The sequence below is a fragment of the Pleurodeles waltl genome, chromosome 1_1, assembly GCF_031143425.1.
Source record: "Pleurodeles waltl isolate 20211129_DDA chromosome 1_1, aPleWal1.hap1.20221129, whole genome shotgun sequence".
NCBI lineage: Eukaryota > Metazoa > Chordata > Amphibia > Caudata > Salamandridae > Pleurodeles > Pleurodeles waltl.
The window spans coordinates 406,772,334-406,793,584 of NC_090436.1; the positions used below are offsets into that span (position 1 = coordinate 406,772,334).

The 21,251-nt window shown below is 50.3% G+C and overlaps 1 non-coding gene across 1 annotated transcript; it reads right to left on the reverse strand.

Annotated features, from left to right (window-relative positions):
• Positions 1–18,487: 18,487 nt before the first annotated feature.
• On the reverse strand, positions 18,488–18,641 carry LOC138292844 (5.8S ribosomal RNA). Its single transcript, XR_011202820.1, has one exon. It is a non-coding gene; the product is annotated as a 5.8S ribosomal RNA (ribosomal RNA).
• Between the last annotated feature and the right edge of the window lie 2,610 nt (positions 18,642–21,251).

Sequence of the window (21,251 nt, forward strand, 5' to 3'; positions counted from 1 at the left end):
ATCTCTAGATATATATAAATCTTTTTTATTTAATAACTCTAAATCGACTGAACTGATTCACACCAAATTATAAAAGCACTCTTTCTGGACTCTAATCTAGCTTTCTGCCAAATTTGGTGTAATTCCATTCAGCAGTTTGAACTGTAGTCATATCTAAAAATCCCCATGAGAAGTTGCATTAGGAAAACACGTTTTGGAACCCCCCTTTTTCTCGGCCCCACTTGATGAATCACCCTGAAACTTTCCCCACAGCACCTGAAGTGAATGGCAATCTAGTTTTGAAAATTTCATGAAGATTCTTCAAACAGCGCCAAAGTTATTGGCAAAATAAAATGCTTTTCCTATGGAAACTAGGTCCTCACTATAACTACCTACTGGCGACCTCCAGTAGGTAATATATATATATATATATATATATATATATATATACATTCACTGAAAAAAACAAAGGTTACAGGGATGTTATAGTTAGTTTGATGTTTTACCCATACAAAACCATAGAAATTCAGCAGTTATAGTTATACTTATGTTAATGAACTATAACTTGTCATCTAAAATTACTTTCCAGCACAAATTCTAGTTTCTTGAGATAAGAATACCTAAAACTATAACTGCTGAATTTTTATGGTTTTGTAATGGTAAAACGTCAACCTTACTAGAATATCCCAGTAGCCTTTGTTTTTTTTCAGTGAATTTCTATGTGTTTATTAATGCAAAGTAACATTTAATTACCACATGTTAATACAACTATTACATACACCCAAAACCACGCCATGTGGCCTACACCCCCCATGCACCCAAAGCCACGCTGCACAGCCATCCACAGTGAGTTTTGGTGTGTTAGTAGGCGGGGGATGTGGGCTTCTTTATTTTTTTTGGAGCTGCAGAGCTTTTGCAAATTTACACCGCAAATGATCTGCGGATTGGGCAAAATTGTTGGCCAATTTTTGTCCATGACCCTTTCGTCTGTCCTATGGTGTCTGGATACCTGTATCCTGACCCCTTATATGTTACTACAGTTTATTTTCTCCTCACCCAGGTTGATGCGAGAAACAAAATGGCGGCGGCAACTTTCCTGTGAGTTGGAGGTCAGCCAATCAGGGCCTTGCTCTTCCATGGGATCCGTAGATCCTCCGCAATTGGATATGTGAAGAATCCACGTCCCCAGATATACAACTTTTGTTTTCCTTTGAGGAGTCCAAAACTACTGAACCGATTTACATCAAATAACAAAAATGGCGTTTTCTGGACCAAGATCTACCTTTCTGCCAAATTTGGGGTAATTCCATCCAGCAGTTCGGGCTGTAGCCATGTCTAAAAATTGCAAAATCCCCATGGACATAGAATGGGCAAAAAGCGTTTTGGGACCCACTCCTTTTTTTTATCAGCCCCTGCTTGACAGATCACCCCAAAACCTTCAACACAGCAGCTGAAGTAAGTGGCACACTAGCTTGGAAAACGGCACCAAAGTTGTTAGCAAAACAAAAAACACTTTGTCAATGGGAAAAGTTGGTCCTTACTAATACTAAGATTGCTGACCTTTTTTATCAAATAATCTATCACAGTGGTTCCCAAAGTGTGGTCCGCAGCCCCCCAGTGGTCCGTGACACATTCCCAGGGGGTCTGCAGGCCCAGGCTGGCAGGAAGTCGCTTCTTCAGCTGGAGACTTTCCAAAGAAACACATGCGTGTTTTTTATATTTATTATTTCCATTGTGGAGCAGTTTTAAAAGGACTGCAAAGTTCCCTGTATATTCAGCAGGTTTTGGCAAAAAGTGTCAAGATAGCTCTGGTGATTAATGTACCTGCTGGTGAGAGATGGGAGTTTTGTCTATTGGCAATTTTGACTCATCTAAGGTAGTGCAGATGATTAATATGCCTGCTGCAAAGAATGTGTATAATGCAAAGAACAGTATTTTATGTGCATAGCACAATGGGTTGCTGCTTTTGTCACAAAGATTATTTTGTTACTGTGCAGTTCATAAGATACAATTGTAATCTAACACAGTGAGCTATGAACTGCCATCGAAGAGCGGCATGCAAGCTGCATGGCACAAATTAGAAAGTTATGTTTTTTAACCAGTCTTTAATTTTCATTAAGCTGTTAAAAGAGGTTTTCTTGCGTAGAAATACATTCTTATTATTAAAGTCAATGCTAACCACAGTGTTATATTCGGAATCCTGAATTTGTGCTTCTTCAAACCAAGCACAATTAGAAAATGCCTACCAGTGTGGATGACATGTGAATCCTACACCTCATAGTCCCCTATAAAGTGCTCTGATACCCTACACTGGTATGAGAGGTGCTAAAAAAATGAATGAATTACAGGTGACAGAGGCTATGGAGAGATGAGGGGCCCTTACAGTTTTACTTCCTTTCCCCACCACATATTTATATGAAAAATCTTTCTCAGATCTTATGTACCTAAAAAATAAAAACAGAAATCACTTGGGAAATGTAAAATCTGACTTGAGGATTCAACGTTTCTAAAAAAAGAATTTTTGCATATTTTTTCAATCTAAAATAATTATTTCTTTAGTAATTTGAGTATTTGTTTGCTGTGTTTTTGTTTGTGTATTATTTGCGAATTACTGTTTTAATGTTTTAAATTTAAATTGTACAAATTGCTTGGGGGTCCCCCGCTTCCAATAGTGATTCAGTGGGGGTCCCCAGGAGTTAAAAAGTTTGGAACCACTGATGTATCATTCAAATTACTAAGTTTTCTACAAGTTTTTTAACAGTTTTTTAACAGTCTAAACGTATGATGATTATAAAGGTAATGGGAGTTTTCCACTGGATCATAAATCCTGAGATGGCGCAACCCATCAATAACTGATAAGAATGTATCTAATTATGTTCTTAAATATATAGGCCTTTTATATGAGTGATGTTTGTATAGCACATACCTTGTCAAAATTAGTGCAGTACTGTACAGGGTGAAAGGCAAAAAATAAGTGAAAAATCCTAGGACACTACAATAGGAGGTCAGAAGGAACCAGCAATTACTCGCAAACGAGTAAAACAAATAAGAGACAGCTCATGGGAACAACCAAATGGTCACCCTAGACAGACTTTGGAATGCCACTCGGGCTTGTCATTATTGGTGTGTCCAATTAGCTAGCAAAGAGCTAAATGAGTCTCTCCTAAGCACTATGCTCTTCTGCTTATCCTATGTACTTTGAAAGAATGGTAATGCTTGGCTTCAAAATTCCAGCTCTCTGCTGTAGCCACTGCTTCTCTCTAATTATGCAAACTGTGTTGATGCACTGAGTTTTGGTGTAAATGTTCTCTTTTAGTTTAAATGAGTTTGATAAATTGAACCTTCCCTTTGAGACATTATCAGGCATTTTCTCGGTTTGATGTGTCCCCATTGATTTTGTGGTTTCATGGTACAGCCCATTCTAGGATCTCTGGATATGCAAAGACATACACATTATCTTGTGAAAACAGCGTATTAACCCCATGACTTATACTACTGAAATGCAAATTCCTATATTACAGTGACTTCATCTTCATATATTGAATTGGGATATTTCTATTCTTCCTGGTTGCCCTGGTATGCTGGCTCTGCTACTATTTAAGGTGAGTCCTCTGATCTGCCTTAGACATGTATACCTTTGCTTTGAACTTCCAACAGTAACATTTTTTGAGTATTCATGACTATTACTTAATTTTTTATATTTTAGTGCAAAGTTCAATTGAGGCTCTTGTGATACTTCTGCCACCATTCTCATGTGATATTTGGATGTAGGAGGTCCTTATTTATAAAAATGATTCACCAAAGTTAATGACACCACATACTAGGATGCAAGCTCTCTAGTTTGATGTACATATGTTTTTCCTGCTTGATAAACTAACTCCTTTGTTCACTAATGGGCAATGTGTATACATATACATTTGACCAAACATATACATTTGACCAAACTTATTTTACCTGGTCCTGACACACTCCCATTAAAGATTTATGGGGTCATTACAACCCTGGTGGACGGTGTTAAAGCGGCGGTAATACCGCAAACAGGCCAGAGGAAAAAAAAAGGGAATTATGACCGTGGCGGAAACCGCCACTATAGACAGCCACTTTAACACTCCGACTGCCACGGCGGGACAGACAAACAGCGCGGCGGTCCCCGCCAACAGATAGGCGGAAGACAAAGTACCGCCCACAGTATTACAACAGGCCAATCCGCCACCTTTTCCGGGGCGGATTCACCGTGGATAAAAACACGGCGGAAACAGCCATTTCAATGGGAAAACGCTCACCTTAACACACTCCACGAGGAAGGAGGGCACCATGGAGCCGGAACTCCAAATACTCCCTGCGATATTGTTCCTGCTCCTCTACGAACATCAGCAACGGCGGCGCCGAAGACAACGGTGAGTACTGCACCTACGAGATAGGGGAGGGGGAGGCAAAAGTCAGGGACACACACACGCAACACCCTCACCCCCACCAGGACCCTCGCACACTACAACACACACACCAATGCATTTCCAAACATCACAGTAACAACCCCCAACCCCACCGGAAGAATGCAAAGACAAAAGGAAATGAGTACAACCATTGTAATGTAGCACAAGACAGTAAGCTAATATATACAGAAATATATACAAATGTCAAAAATATACATCACGATCAGTAGTGCAGGTATGCACCATCCAATGTCTGAGGCGCACACACGATACCTGTCCTGAAACGGAGAGAACACTGCAGTTGCATCAGATAGAAATACAACAGGCACCTCAGGGGGAAGGGATGGGGGGGCACCTCAGCCGGATGATAGCACCATGCCAGATCCACGACGGGGCTCCATGCCCATTGATGTATCCTGGGGAGTGCAAAGCCACAGTCCCTCAAGTCTCTACAGTGGGTGGTTTGCCCACTGTTCCATCCTGGGGAGTGCAAAGCCACAGTCTCACAGTCTCTACAGTGGGTGGTTTGCCCACTGTTCCATCCTGGGGAGTGCATAGCCACAGTCTCTCAAGTCTCTACAGTGGGTGGGTTGCCCACTGTTCCATCCTGGGGAGTGCAAAGCCACAGTCTCACAAGTCTCTACAGTGGGTGGTTTGCCCACTGTTCCATCCTGGGGAGTGCATAGCCACAGTCTCTCAAGTCTCTACAGTGGGTGGGTTGCCCACTGTTCCATCCTGGGGAGTGCAAAGCCACAGTCTCACAAGTCTCTACAGTGGGTGGGTTGCCCACTGTTCCATCCTGGGGAGTGCAAAGCCACAGTCTCACAAGTGGATAACAGTCTCCACTGGTTCTGGAGGGGGACTGGTGCCCAGAGTGCTTCATCCTGTTAAGGACCGAGGTAGTGGATGCTGTTCTCCACTGGTTCTGGAGGGGGACTGGTGCCCAGAGTGCTTCATCCTGTTAAGGACTGAGGTAGTGGATGCTGTTCTCCACTGGTTCTGCCTGTTAAGGACTGAGGTAGTGGATGCTGTTCTCCACTGGTTCTGGAGGAGGACTGGTGCCCAGAGTGCTTCATCCTGTTAAGGACTGAGGTAGTGGATGCTGTTCTCCACTGGTTCTGGAGGGGGACTGGTGCCCAGAGTGCATCACTCTCCCCGTGACGGTCCCAGTTCTGTCACTGCCCCTGCCGCACATGGGCAAGCGATGCTTGAGTTGGCGGTGCTTGCCCTGTTCAGCGATGCTTGCCATGGCGGTCATTGCCCTATTCAGCGGTGCTTGCCCTGTTCAGCGGTGCTTGACTTTGCTGTCTCTGACCTGTTAAGCGGTGCTTGCCCTGTTCAGCGGTGCTTGCCATGGCGGTCTTTGCCCTGTTCAGTGGTGCTTGCCATGGCGGTCTTTGCCCTGTACAGCGGTGCTTGACTTTGCTGTCTCTGACCTCTTCAGCTGTGCTTGCCCTGTTCAGCGGTGCTTGCCATGGCGGTCTTTGCCCTGTTCAGCGGTGCTTGCCATGGCGGTCTTTGCCCTGTTCAGCGGTGCTTGACTTTGCTGTCTCTGACCTGTTCAGCGGTGCTTGCCCTGTTCAGCGGTGCTTGCCATGGCGGTCTTTGCCCTGTTCAGCGGTGCTTGCCCTGTTCAGCGGTGCTTGACTTTGCTGTCTCTGACCTGTTCAGCGGTGTGTGCCATGCCGGTCCCTCATTGCCCAGCGGGGCTGTGGCTGCCGGGGCCCTCCTGGGCACTGACTCTGGCGGTGGTCTCCTGACCAGTGACGATGGGGCTGGCGGTGGCGTCCTGGGCAGCGGGGATGATGGCGGCCTTCTCCGCTGTGCTGCTCTTATCAGACTTTGGCGCTTTCTTCTGCCCCTCCCCCACCTTGGGAGGAGTCACAGCTGACTCAACACTCCCCCCGGGACCCTTGTGAGCGGCTTTGCTGGCAGAAGTCTTCACCCCCTCCCGTCGGGCACTATCCAACTTCTGGTGCTTCACAGGGGGGGGACTGGCTGTGCTTTGGCTCCGTGTCACACTGGCTGCCCTGGTGTCCAGTGCACTCCACATACCTCTAACAGGCACGACTGGTACCGGACTTTTTTTGGCTGAGGTGCTACTACGGGACCTATGAATTGGAGGGGGGGTTGGAAAGAGGTCAACGATGCTCAGGAAAAGTTTCTGACGAACACTGGGACGGGTAGCTGGAGGGGGTCTGGGAGTGGAGGAAGAGGTGGTGGTTGTAGGAGGTGTAACTTTGGATGATTTGGGTGCAGGTGCATGTTCTGGAGGCTGTCGTGAGGTGGATGGATGTTGGGTGTGTGTGTGCCCGCGTTTGTGTAGTTTGGGAGGGGGCGTCACAGACACACTGGGAGAGGACACAGGGGACGTGTAAATGGTAGTGGGGGTGGTGAGTGCAGGTGAGCGGGGTGTGGTGCTGGGTGTTCTGGTGCGAGTCCTAGTGGCTGTAGTGGTAGTGCATGCAGGTGAGAGTGTAGACGAGACTGGGAGGGAGGAGGGAGACGACGAGGAGGGGGACACAGTGGAGGCAGTGGATGTTGCTGTATGTGTGTGATGCTTGTGTGAGTGCCTGTGGAATGTGAGGTGCCTATGTTTGCCTGAGCTTCCCTTGTGTGTTGAGGTGTGTGCAGGCTGGTCTGATGGTGTGCTTGGGATAGGCTGAGGTACAGGGGATTGGGTCTGGGTGGAGGAAGTTGGAGGGGGGAGGCTAGACACAGGGACAATGGCTGCCATCAGTGCTGAGGCCAGAGATTGCAGGGTTCGATGATGGGCAGCCTGACCAGAATGAATGCCCTCCAGGAATGCATTAGTGTGTTGCAACTCCCTTTCTACACCCTGGATGGCATTCACAATGGTAGACTGCCCAACAGTGAGTGACCTGAGAAGGTCAATGACCTCCTCACTGAGGGCAGCAGAGGAGACAGGGGCAGGGGCTGAGGTGCCTGGGGTGAAGGTGATGCCCACCCTCCTGGATGAGCGGGCACGGGCGAAGGCTGAGGGGCTGCTGGGAGGGCAGTGCTGGTAGGGGGGGTGGCGGCTGTACCTGTTGAAGTGGGGGGCACAGATGGTGCCGCCACCACAAGGGAGCTCCCTTCGGAGGACGAGTCCATGTTGCTGTTTGCTGATCCGGTGACCGCCGTGAAGCTCCCCTCGCCCTTCGTCCCACTGGTGTACTTAGAGTCCGTGGTGTGGCCCTCCATGGCCATGTGGGATGCAGCCCCCTCGTGCTCCGGTGCCACTGTACCTCCGCCTGATGATGCTGATGCACAAAAGAACAGGGAGAGCACAAAAAGGGGGTGGGAAACAGAAGAAAGACAGGTTGAGTGCATGGCTTACCGCTACCGTTGGCGGACAATACAGACACAGCAGCCCCTGCACTTCGCCGCTCTCTTGGCCTCTACAGGTGCAGTTCCTGGAATATGGCCTACATGGCTATGGTGGACATCTGCACACATAGATGACACAGGGGCATGTATACCTGTACTTGGCACTCTACAGAGGTGGGGTGAAGTGGCACATGGCCTGCATTACGGAGGGGCCTAGCCTACGGAACTCGCCCTGGCCTAGGGAAACCCACAGCCCTCCTCCCCCACCCAAACCCCTCCACTGCGCGCAAAGTCAGCAGAATGAGAGTGTACTAACCCCCTTGTGTCTGCTGTGATGCCCTCATGCGCCCATCCAACTCAGGGTAGGCCACCGCCAAGATCCGGAACATCAGGGGGGTCATGGTGCGACGGGCACCCCTCCCACGTTGGGAGGCCATCCCCAGCTGAGCCTCCGCAGTCTTCTTGCTCCAGCGGCGAATGTCCTCCCATCTTTTCCAGCAGTGGGTGCTCTGTCTCTGGTGGACCCCCGGGGTCCGGACGTCCTTGGCGATGGCACGCCAAATATCCTTCTTCTGGTGGGCGCTGACCTACATGACATGTACAGGGGAAGAAGAGAAGTTATTACCTACTGCACTGTCGAAGTGAGTGGCCCACATCCCTGCCTTTGCCATGTGGCACATGCATTCACACTCATTCATGGTCGCAGAACTCTGCCCCCTTCCTTCTTACATCAAGCCCTCTCCACCCAGGCATAGCCCATACAACTTGCACCCTATGTACTCACCTGTTGGTCTGGAGGACCTTAGAGTAGCGTGTACTGGGGGAGGATCCCGTCCACGAGCTTCTCCAACTCCTGTGTAGTGAAGGCAGGGGCCCTTTCCCCAGACGCACGTGCCATTGTCTCTTCCAGACCGAGGTCACAGCAGCACTTGCAGTGTAGGTCCTCTCCTGTCGAAGATCAGGTATCGAGTGATTGAACAGATAGAAAATGGCGGTCACGTCCGCGGCGGTCAGGTCCGCGGCGGTGCGTATCATCACCCCCGGCGCACTTCGTCATTGGCTCCTGGGACCCATAGGGTCCAATTTTAACCAATGCAGCATTGCGCTGCGGTCTACGACCACCTACCGCGACGGTGTACAACGCCAGCGCAGTTACCTCACATCCCACTGTCCCACTTTAGAGGTCAGGCATCCGTCATTTCAGGGGCCCACATGGCTTCATTTTCAACTGCGTCACACATACCGAGGCCTGGACTCAACACACGTACATACAACTTTTTTGAATTTGTTTCGTGTTCTGTGTAGCTGTGGGTACATACCTCTGAATTGCTTGACTCTGTGGTCGCTTTTGTCCTTCCTAGGCACCGTCAGCTGGGACATGTGAGGAGATGGCGGAATCCTCCGGTGTACCGACCGCTGGTGGACCTGTTGACAATGGAGGAGCGACATTTAATCATCACCTACAGGTTTGACCGTTCCACAATCCAGGAACTGTATACCCAGTTGGAGCCAGACCTGATGTCAGCAATCCGCCATCCCACAGGAATCCCCCCTCAAGTGCAGGTGCTATCAGTGCTCCATTTCCTAGCAAGTGGGTCATTTCAAACAACAGTGGCCATGGCATCAGGGATGTCCCAGCCTATGTTTTCCAACGTGTTGTCCAGAATGTTGTCTGCCCTGCTGAAACACATGAGGAGCTACATCATTTTCCCTCAGGTGGAGGATTTGGCTACAGTGAAAGGTCACTTCTATGCCCTGGGACATATCCCTAACATCATAGGTGCCATTGATGGGACCCATGTAGCTCTGGTCCCCCCCACAGGAGTGAACAGGTGTACAGGAACCGGAAGAGTTATCATTTGATGAATGTACAGATGGTATGTTTGGCAGACCAGTACATCTCTCAGGTAAATGCTATGTTCCTTGGCTCTGTGCATGACGCCTACATCCTGCGGAATAGCAGCATCCCTTATGTGATGGGTCAACTCCAGAGGCACCGGGTGTGGCTATTAGGGGACTCTGGTTACCCCAACCTGTCATGGCTATTGACCCCAGTGAGGAATCCCAGGGCAGAGGAACGCTACAGTGAGGCCCACGGGCGGACTAGGAGGGTGATCGAACGCACCTTCGGCCTCCTGAAGGCCAGGTTCAGGTGCCTCCATATGACAGGTGGTTCCCTATTCTACTCACCAAGAAAGGTGTGCCAGATCATCATTGCCTGCTCAATGCTTCACAATCTTGCTTTGCGATGCCAGGTGCCTTTTCTGCAGGAGGATGGTCCAGATGACAGTGTTGTGGCAGCTGTGGAGCTTGTGGACAGTGATGAGGAGGAAGCAGAGGAAGAAGACATTGACAACAGGGACTCAGTCATACAGCAATATTTTCAGTGACACACAGGTGAGAACACTTTCTTTACTAATACTTTTACTTTCACACTTGTACCTCTATCCTGTCTGTCAATTTCAAGCAGTATTTGGTAACTGAGTTGTACATTTCCATTACGGTTTCACAGGTGTGGTTACCAACGTGTGTCATCTGCTTGCATCCTTCATGGACTTGTGATGTGTGACATAGGTATGTTGACATTACTATTGTGTACGGATTTTTTCATTGTTATAGCTAATACACATTTTCAAAATCCCAGACTGACTCCAGATTGTTTTGTGCTTCGAGGGTGTTTATTGAAGTGCTAATTATTGGAGGGGGTGGTAAAATGGTGATGGGTGATGGTGGAGGAATGTCCATGGCAGAGTCCAGTCTATTAGTCTAACAGGTGCACTGCCCAAGTGGAGCTGGGACAGTTCCAATCTGGACAGGGTTACAAAGTGGGACAGTGGGATGACAATCAGGGTGGTCTCATTTCTTGGCGGGGTCTTGCCATCGTGCTCTGTCCTGTTCCTGGATCTTAGGGACCGCTTGCAGGGTGGTTCTCCATCTGCAGGGGGTGGGGTACTGGTGTGGTAGTCCTGTGGGGGGGCGTCCTGTCCACTAGCGCCGGCGGAGGTGGTGGGCAGTTCATCGTCCAGGCTAGTGTCAGGGGCCCCTTGGAGTGCCACGGTGTCCCTCATGGTGTTCTGTATGTCCTTCAGCACCCCTACGATGGTGCCCAGGGCGGAGCTGATGGTTCTGAGTTCCTCCCTGAAGCCCAAATACTGTTCCTCCTGCAGGCGCTGGGTCTCCTGAAACTTGGCCAGGACCGTAGCCATCGTCTCCTGGGAGTGGTGGTATGCTCCCATGATGGAGGAGAGGGCCTCGTGGAGAGTGGGTTCCCTTGGTCTGTCCGCCCCCTGTCGCACAGCAGCCCTCCCAGTTCCCCTGTGTTCCTGTGCCTCCGTCCCCTGGACCGTGTGCCCACTACCACTGCCCCCAGGTCCCTGTTGTTGTTGGGGTGGTGGGTTATCCTGGGTTCCCTGTAGTGGTGGACACACAGCTGATTGACGTGTGCTGGGTACGGAGGTATGGGCCCGCTGGGTGGGTGCAGTACTGGTGTTTCCAGAGGGTGGAAGGTCAGTGTTGGGCTGTGCCTGTGCGAGGGGAACCGACTGTCCCGAGGCCCACGATGGTCTGGGCTGGTCATCTGGATCCAGTTGGCCAGAGCTGCTGTCATCACTGTGTGCCTCTTCTGTGGGTGGGGTAGATATGTCTGGACCCTCCTGTCTGGTGACATTAGGTAGTGGCCCTGCAGGGGTATAAAAGCATGATTATTGCATCTGTGTGTGTCATAGTGTGCAATGGGTGGGTCAGCGTGTACCCCAGTGCTAGCATTCCTGTGTGGGGGCTTGTGTGATGATGGTTAGGGGCTGTTATGGGTATGTGCAGTGGGCATGCTTTAGTGATGGGTGTCCATGCTTTGTTGTGTCATGCAGGGCTTGGTGTTGGGATGGGTGGTTTGTGTTATTAGTACATTAGTGAGAAGTTGGAGTGATAGGGGTGGGGGCGAGGGTGGGGGTGTGTGATAGCATGCAGGTAGGGTGGGGGATATGATAGTTAAGATTTGACTTACCAGTGTCCATTCCTCCACCGACTTCTCCGAGGCCCTCAGGATGCATAATGGTCAAGACCTGCTCCTCCCATGTTGTTAGTTGTGGGGGAGGAGGTGGGGGTCCACCGCCAGTCTGCTGTACCGCGATGTTGTGCCTGGAGACCACGGAACGCACCTTCCCCCGTAGGTCGTTCCACCTCTTCCTGATGTCCTCCCGATTTCTTGGGTGCTGTCCCACTGCGTTGACCCTGTCCACGATTCTTCGCCATAGCTCCATCTTCCTAGCTATAGAGGTGTGTTGCACCTGTGATCCAAATATCTGTGGCTCTGCCTGTACGATTTCCTCCACCATGACCCTGAGCTCCTCCTCCGAAAACCTGGGGTGTCTTTGGCGTGCCATTGGGTGGTGTAGGTGATGTGTGGGGTGGTGTATGTGGTGATGAGCGTGGTGATGTGTAGTGGTGTGTGGTGTTTTGTGCGTGGATGTTGTGTGGGTGATGGTGTCGTGTGCCTCTGTGTGGTGGGGTTGTCTATTGCTGTGCTCTCTCTCTGGCCTTCGTCTCTAATTTTTTGTCGTAGGGGTTTGTGGGTGATGTGGGTGTGTGTTTTATATTGTGTTGGGTGTGTGGGAGTGGTGTTTGTATTTGTATCAGGTGTGTGTATTTGTAATTGTCCAATGTGGCGTGTTTTGGAGATGTGTGTGTATTTTGAGCGCGGCGGTGTGTACCGCCAATGGAATTCCGCGGTTGAAAGACCGCCGCGTGGATTCATGGGTCGTAATAGCATGGGTGTGTTTCTGTTGGCGTGACGGTGGAGGATTTGTTTTCGCCAGTTTCTCACTGACCTTTGGTGTGGCGGACTTGTGTGGGTGTCTGAATTTCGTCGGATTCCGAGATGTGTGTCATAATAGCTGTGGCGGAATTCCGTGGCGGTATGTTGGCGGTCTTCTGCATGGCGGTAAGCGCATTTTACCGCCAATGTTGTAATGACCCCCTTAGTATCTGCTCAGACATTTTTTAGGTTATGCCCCTTTCCTTCTGCTTCTCAACTCCCCACTGTCTATTATTCACAATAGGTTTAGTTTTGAGGAAGCGCACCACCATTCTATCACAGTAAGTGGTAAAGCACAGCGCTTAGGACAGACTTCCCTTACTCTTTGCCAGCTACTTGGATACCCCAATGAGTAGAAGCCCAAGCATTAGTGGCCAATGTGAGGGAAAAGTGGTGGTGTGGGGGGGGTTGGTGTTTTGGGCGGTGGTCGACAATAATAATATAAAACAAAAAACATAACTTACCTGCCTCTTGACGGATCGCCGCTCTTATGCTCCTCTGGCTCCACTGCAGACACAGGCTTCCAGATTGCACTGCGGCCAATCCTAACGCTGCTCTTTTGCTGCTGGCAGCATGAGAGCAGCATCAGGATTGGCCTGATCGCCCTCGATTTGCACTCCCAGACAGAATGGGAGCCTGTGCCTGCTGTCTCCAACCGAGCAACACAGGTGGGTTGGAGACGGCTCAGTGTCCATGTGGGTTTGGCTGTCCTGAGACACATGCGCACTGACAGCAATGCACACCACTCCCCCTCCATGCCTGTCATCACGATGATGACTCCACCCCCAAAACTCGGCCAGTGACACAAAATAAAAAAATAAACCTGTTTTATTATCATTTAATTTAACAAGGTTTGATTCTGCTGGCAGGGGTGGGGGTGCGGGGCGACGCTCCTCCGCCTTAACAGAGTGGCTGCCCCTGAGCCCAAGTGGTGTTTGAAGGCCTCGCTTGGATGCTTTTTGGAGTTTCCATGAGGCGTCTCTTGCTTTTCTTTCCAATCATCTGAGTTTTATTGCTGGTTTCTTTCCTTCCCTTAAAGCAGCTCTCATGATTAGGACTCCCCACTGAAACAGTACAATTTTCGGATGAGTTCCTGGGAGGAAGAAAAGTTCATATGTTTTGCAGGTAAGTACAACACTTACAGTTCCAGCCTCTGGGAGTTAGGAAGTCCACAGGTTGGGGTTCAAGGTAACCCCAAACACCTACCACCAGCAACACGGGCCGGCCAAGTGCAGAGGTCAAAGATGAGTCAAATTTAACATGGGCTCCTATGGAGACTAGGGGCACTCGGTTTCAGATCTGCTGGCAGGTAAGTACCCACGTCTTCAGAGGGAACACCTGGGGGGTTTAGAGGAGCACTAGGGCAGCGCAGGGGCAGCCGGGTGCAGGGTGCAAACAGAGCACCGGGCTCCCAATGCTTTCCTCTGAGGGGACCCCGGGGGTCACTTAGATGCTGCAGGCTGGGCCCGGGGGTCGGTTCCGGAAAACCACAGGCTGGACAAGTAGGAGGGCCGTCTGATAAACGTTGCTGGACTGTAGGTTGGATTCCCCAAGGCCAGGGGGCTGTGGGTGCAGTGTACCTTTTGACGTCAGATATCTTCGTCCGGAGCTTTTGTGGTCAGGGGGGTCCTCTGGATTCACATTCCAGGCATCGTCGTGGGGGACAGGAGAGGTCAACCCATGTTCGGCACTTGCTCGGAATCGCCTTGGGATCCTCTTTAGTCAGTTGGGCCACCTGGACACAGGTCGTGTGTGTCGGGTACAGAATGGTCAGGACTCGCGGATCCGGGGAGGCTCTGGAGTCCTTAGATGTCGTTTCTTCTTGGACAGGGCCACAGTCTACTGGAGTTCTTGGTACTCTGTGATGCAAGCAGTCCTCTGGAGGCTTGGCAGAGGTTGCTGGACACGCAGGTTGTGTCTCTTTATTTTGCAGGTTCTCTGACGCAGGAGACAGGCCGGTATAGCTGGGGCTAAGTCAGTTTTCATCTTCCTTCTTCTCTGCTGGGGTTTCAGCTTAGCAGTCCTTCTTCTTTCTTCTTGTGACGTTGCCAGGCATCTGACGACTTGGGTTCAGGGGACCCCTTAAATCCTGGATTAAGGGGCGTTACAGGGGTCAGAGGGCAGTAGCCAATGGCTACTGACCCTGAGGGTGGCTACACCCTTCTTGTGTCCACTCCCTTTGGGGGAGGGACACTTACCTAACCCTATTGGTCCCTGTCCTCCAAACTAAGATGGGGGATTCTAGAGGGATGGGGTCACCTCAGCTCTGGACACCTTAGGGGTGGTCCTGGCTGTGGTGGTCACTCCTTCCAGCTTTCCCTAATTTTCCTGCTGGACTTGCCGCCAAATGTGGGGCTTTGTCCAGGGGGCGGGCAACTCCATTAGCTGGGGTGCCCTGGTGCGCTGTAACAAGAGGCCTTAGCCTTGGAGGCTCACTGCCAGGTGTTACAGTTCCTACAGCGGGAGGTGTGAAGCACCTCCACCCAGTGCAGGCTTTGATTCTGGCCACCCAACACAAGGCTCTCACCTCATGTGGCCAGAAAGTGGTTTCTTAGTGGCAGGCTGGCACAGAACAATCTGTCCTGCACTAAAGGATTGGGTAAAATACGGGGGGATCGCTATGATGCTCTCCGGGTGCATTGTCCAATAAATCCAACACTGGCATCAGTGCAGGTTTATTGTGCTGAGAAGTTTGATACCAAACTTCCCAGTATTCAGTGAAGCCATTATGGAGCTGCGGAGTTCGTAATGACAAACTCCCAGATCATAAACTCAATATGGCTACACTGCACTTACAATGTCTAAGAATGGACTTAGACACTGTAGGGACATATTTTGATGCAGCTATGCCCTCACCTGTGGTATAGTGCACCCTACCCTAGGGCTGTAAGGCCTGCTAGAGGGGTGACTTACCTATACCACACGCATTGGTTTGTGGACATGGCACCCTGAGACGGATGCCATGTCTACTTTGCATTAGAGGCGGTGGAAGTTCTTCCCGTCCCTTCACATCATTGACCAATTAGAATGGTTATTAGGTAATGTCCCTTCCCCTGTTTTATTTATATTGAGAGAGTGGTTGAGCATCATTACTATCAACACACTCCACTGGTTTTTAAATCTTGACCCTAACCTTTGCTGACCTAATACATTTATGATGTAAAGCTTGGTTTTGAGCCAATTTTAATTTCCTTCTGCTCTCCTTTTCTTCTTGAAGGCACTTAAGGAGTGATTTAAGATCTCCGGCAAAGAGCCCCCCCTTTACGGGGGGCCTGTCAGGCATTGCAGCGTCGGTCTGACGAGGAGCATGCCCAATGATGAAGCCTGACATCCAGTTGGATGCGTGAGGGCTCTTGCTCCTAATAATAAGTTTACCCTGTGTTTCCTTTCTCCTCTTCTTTTTCTCTCCGGACAGTGTACCCCATACTTTTACAGACTTACTTCAGGAGGCAGTATACTGGACCATTAATCTCCCTGTCCCTCTTGTTTATAATACCCTGAGAGGGATGCCATGTCGACTTTGCATTTTTATCCACACCTGCAAAGGCAGTTTGCATGTGCTTGGTGACGGGTCCCCCGGGTGGCATAAGCAGATGCTGCAGACCTTGGGGGCCTTCCCTGGCCACAGGGCTCTTGGTACCATGGGCACCCTTTACAAGGGACTTATCTGGGGGCCAAGGGTGTGCCAATTATGTGAATAAAGGTACAGATTTGGGGAAAGAACACTTTAGCAGGTTAGCAGGATCCCAGCAAACTCTCAATCAAAGTTGGCATCAATAGCAAGCAAAAAGTGGGGGGTAACCATGCCAACAAAGGCACTTTCCTACATTGCTTATTGTTGTGTTCTGTCATCCAAGGATATTTTTCTTTTGTTCATATTATTTTGAGGATGATCCAGTGATTTTTTACTTCACACTTGTCCAACTTTTGTGCCATCAATTTTGCAGAAAACTCATTCTTTTGATTCAAAACATATTTGAATTACATTGGTATGCAATATTATAGGGGAACAGTCCACTTAACCGCTTCTGTTCACAGGGCATAATAGTTATGACCTTGGCTGCAGTGCTGCTGAGCCATTACATCCTGGGACCGACCCACGGGGGAAGCACTGATGCTCCCCCTGTGGGCCACCCACCCACAGGCCCCCACCGGGGATGGCAACGAAATACCTTCCGCCGCCACCCCTGACCCCTCCCCTTGGCAATTTGATGTCATCGACATGCGCACGGCACACCCACGTCATCAAAGCAGGGACTAATATGAGGTGAGTTTTGTGTGGCTTCCACAAGGTTTACTTATTTTATTCATAAAGTCATTGGTGAATCAAGTTATTTTTTATGAACCATTTCCTTACCCTCATGCCAAATTCAACCAGTATGCTTGAGATAGACTAGTGATTGGGTGTGCAATAAAGTTTTGATATGATTTGCTTTTTACCATCCATGCATACTCTCTCTGTAGCGAACACCTTGCCGTCACGTCTTTTTGGAAACTAGTCACTAAGGGAATAATATGTGGTGTCTTTTGTGTGGATCCCACAAAGTTTACTTACCTAGAAGCACTTGTAAATGGTTGATTTATATTTGCGGATTGGCAGACTGGGGTGGGGCTTCCACCTACGGCCAGCTGGAGCTCTCATCCGGTCATAGCTTCCCCACCCAGCCAGGTCCAGTCATAGCTTCCAGACCCACCCAGAGGCACTGAAAACTGTGAACTGACATTGGGAAGGAGTTGGTGTACCTTTTGGAATACATGAAGTGGGTTTTTTTTGTTCACCTCCATCCAAGGGAAAAAACGGAAATCTTACCATACTCTGAGCTCCATAACCCTGGGTAGAAGGAGAGAATTTGGCCCCTTGAACTTGAAACACTCAAAATGTCAAAAATATTATTAAAACAAGTGCTAGGAGGCTAGAAATGGGCCAGGGGCACTGAAGGCTCAGAACTGACATTGAGAAGGAGTTTGTATACCTTTTTGGACCATGTGGAGTATTGTTTTTTGTTCACTTCCATCTAAGGGAAAAACCTGAAATCTTACCCGACTTGGAGCTGCATAGCCCTGGGTAGAAGGAGTGACTTTGCCCCTTGAACCAGAAAAACTAAAAATTTCGAAAATATCAATAGAACAGGTGTTGGGAGGCTAAAAAGGGCCAAAGGCACTGAAGGATCAGGAACTGATACTGTGTAGGGGTTTATGTCTGGCCCATGTGAAGTTTTTTTTCTGTTCACTTCCATCCAAGGAGTGTGGTGGTGGGGGACACAGGCACTCACAGACAGAGACAAAAGCTTTGCTCAGAGAATGACTTCCAATAGATCGTAGCAAGGTAGCTGCTCTGCTACTTAAGAAACCCTGACCCAGAATCAGGTCGTTTACAAATTATTTAGCACTGAGTGCCCAACAAACATGCAGTGCACCAGGGGCGATGGAGGTGGCCCCCTTTTGTCCGCATCCACGTACATTCAGCAGGTTGCCATGCCTGATCTGAGGTCGTAGTCACATGCTGAAGCAGTGGGGGAAGCCAGGACCACCGTCCCCTGGGCAGCAGGGGCCAGGGGGACATGGCAGCACACCCTTTTTCCTGGATTGAAGACCGAGGCCAGCAGTTGGCCCTCCCCCCCAGGGAACCAGCCACAGAGGTGTGCGCCCAAGGTGGTGTGCGCAGGTAGCCGTAGACACCACAGGCAGCCACATGCAGCCAGGCACCCCAGGAAGTGCTCAGGGTAGACCAGTAACCTACCCGCACTCCACCGAGACGGGGTGGCAAGGCTAGGCGTGCCAGCAGCGTACCTCCATGACAGGACCATGGGTGGGATCCTGCTGCAGGCAATCAGGGGGGACTGACCTTGGAGGAGGGGACAAAGGGAGCAGAGCTACCCCGTGACAGCCCCAGCTGCTCCCCGGTAAAGCCGCAGGGCGATTGACAATCAAGCAACCCTCAGACAGGTGTAGCCCCAGGAGGAACCCTGGGCTGCAAGGTGCGTTCAAAGTGTTGAGGATCAATGTGTCCTGCAATTCACACTAATTCTTGCAGCTAGCTACGTTCTTCATCAACACACAAGCCGAATGGTCCACTGCCAGGAGTTACAGGCCTCTTTTCTCAATGTTTGCCCACCTGCGTGCACAGGAGAGGCAGGTGGAAGGCAGCACTGCCCATCTGCCAACCACACAGCAAGATGGTTGGGCACCCCGTAGGCTTCCCCTCTGGGAGTCATTATCACGATTCAAAGAACATCACCAGTCGCTCGACCCAGGAGCCTCCCCACTGGCAAGGGGGGCTCCCAGAGCAGCTCAGGGGCCAGGCAGCCCCAAGGGCCCCTGCCGGTCCCTCCCAGAAGACCAGGAGGGACCATGCAGGTCTTCAAACCCTTGCCCCAGCCATATGGGACCAGGGCAAGCCAGGAACCTGGCAACAAGGGAGGGTCACCCAACCTGCACGCCAGCTATGTGGCACCAGATCTCAACCCTTGCATGTCGATAGTCTCTGGTTTAAGGTGGATAGCCTACCCCCACTGCCTTCGTCATAGGCGCCAGAAGGGAAGAGCCCCCCTCCAGCACAACCCCACCGAAGGGAGACGGGGTTCCCTCACAGTCCGGGCTCCTCCTCGTCCAGGCTGACCTGCCACCCGAGAAGGGCCACTCCTCAGGTGCTTAAAGCCCAGGCAGGCCAGGAATCAGGCACAAAAGATCCTAGGCAACAGGGCTTTCAGGGGGTGGTACCAGCCTGGAGAGGCACTTCAATTTGGTTTCCCTCCCAGAGTCGTGCTGGGTGAGCGTAGGTTCCATCTCAGGAGGGGCATTCCATCTTGTCACTCCCAGAGGGGCCTGATCTGGGGGGGGAGGCCCCACTCTCCGGTCCCTCCTGCATAAAAGAGTCCAGTCCTCCCAGATGGAGGAGCCCGCCCCACACCCAGTCCTCTCCCAAGCACACAAGTGGCCGCGGACTGCTCTGCCTGCCAGAAAGCACAAGCAGAGGGCTGGGACCTGTGCCTACGGATCTTATGTTCTTAGAGGCAGCCAAGGGCTTTGGGCTGGCACTGTCAGTCTCTCAGGCTGTTGTGCAGGCAATGACCCTTCCACAAGGTTACCTACGGAAACCTTGTTATGACTTTTACTTCCTCTAGATAGTCAAATTTGATTGTCTTCTCGGCGCTCCACCAAGGCCGTTGCCAAACCGGCCGGGGCCAATCTAAGGACCTCACTAAACCATCCAATTGGTAGTAGCTATGGGCGGTGTGTACAAAGGGCAGGGACTTGATCAACATGAGTTTATGACCCGCACTTACTGGGAATTCTTCGTTCATGGCAAATAATTGCAATCCCCAATCCCTATCACAAACAGGGTTCAGCGGGTTACCCACACCTGTCGGTAAAGGGTAGAAACACGCTGATCTGTGCATTGTAGTGCACGTGTAGCCCCAGACATCTAAGGGCATCACAGACCTGTTATTGCTCAATCTTGTGTGACTTAACACCACTTGTCCCTCTAAGAAGTTGGACGCCGACCACTGGGGGTCGCGTAACTAGTTAGCATGGAGGAGTCTCACTCGTTATCGGAATTAACCAGACAAATCACTCCACCAACAAAGAACGGCCATGCACCACCACCCACAGATTCGAGAAAGAGCTATCAATCTGTCAATCATTTCTGTGTCCAGGCTGGGTGAGGTTTCCCATGTTGAGTCAAATTAAGCCGCAGGAGCCACTCCTGGTGCCCTTCCATCAATTCCTTTAAGTTTCAGCTTTGCAACCATACTCCCCCCCGGAACCCAAAGACTTTGGTTTCCAAGAAGCTGCTCGGCAGGTCACGGGAATAATGCTACCAGATCACTAGTAGGCATTGTTTATGGTCGGAACTACGACGGTATCCGATCATCTTCGAACCTCCGACTTCTGTTCTTGATTAATGAAAACATTCTTGGCAAATGCTTTTGCTTTGGTTCATCTTGTGCCAGTACAAGTATTTCACCTATAGCGCCACAATACAAATGCCCTTAGCTGCCCCCTCTTAATCATGGCCTCAGTTCCAAAAACCAACAAAATAGAACCGGAGTCCTATTCCATTATTCCTAGTTGAAGTATTCAGGCGATCGGCCTGCTTTGAACACTCTAATTTTTTCAAAGTAAACGCTTCGGACCCCCAAGGCACTCAGTCAAGAGCATCAAGGGGGTGCTGAGAGGCAGGGGCTGGGACAGGCGGTAGCTCGCCTCACGGTGGACCGCCAGCTTGATCCCAAGATCCAGCTACGAGCTTTCTAACTGCAGTAACTTTAATATACGCTATTATAGCTTGAATTACCGCAGCTGCTGGCACCAGACTTGCCTTCCAATAGATCCTTGTTGAAGGATAGAAAATGTACTCATTCAAATTACAGGGCCTCGAGAGAGACCTGTATTGTCATTTTACGTCACTACCTCCCCGAGTCGGGTGGGTAATTTGCGTGCCTGCTGCCTTCCTTGGATGTGGTAGCCATTTCTCAGGCTCCATCTCTAGAATGGAACTCTGATTCCCCGTTACCTGTGGTCACCATGGTAGGCACAGAAAGTACCATTGAAAGCTGATAGGGCAGACATCCAAATCTATTGTCGCCGTCACAGGGACGTGTGATTGGCCTGAGGTTATTTAGAGTCACCAAAGCAGCCAGGCGAGCCTGGATTGGTCTTGGTCTGATAAATGCACACATCATGGGAAGTCA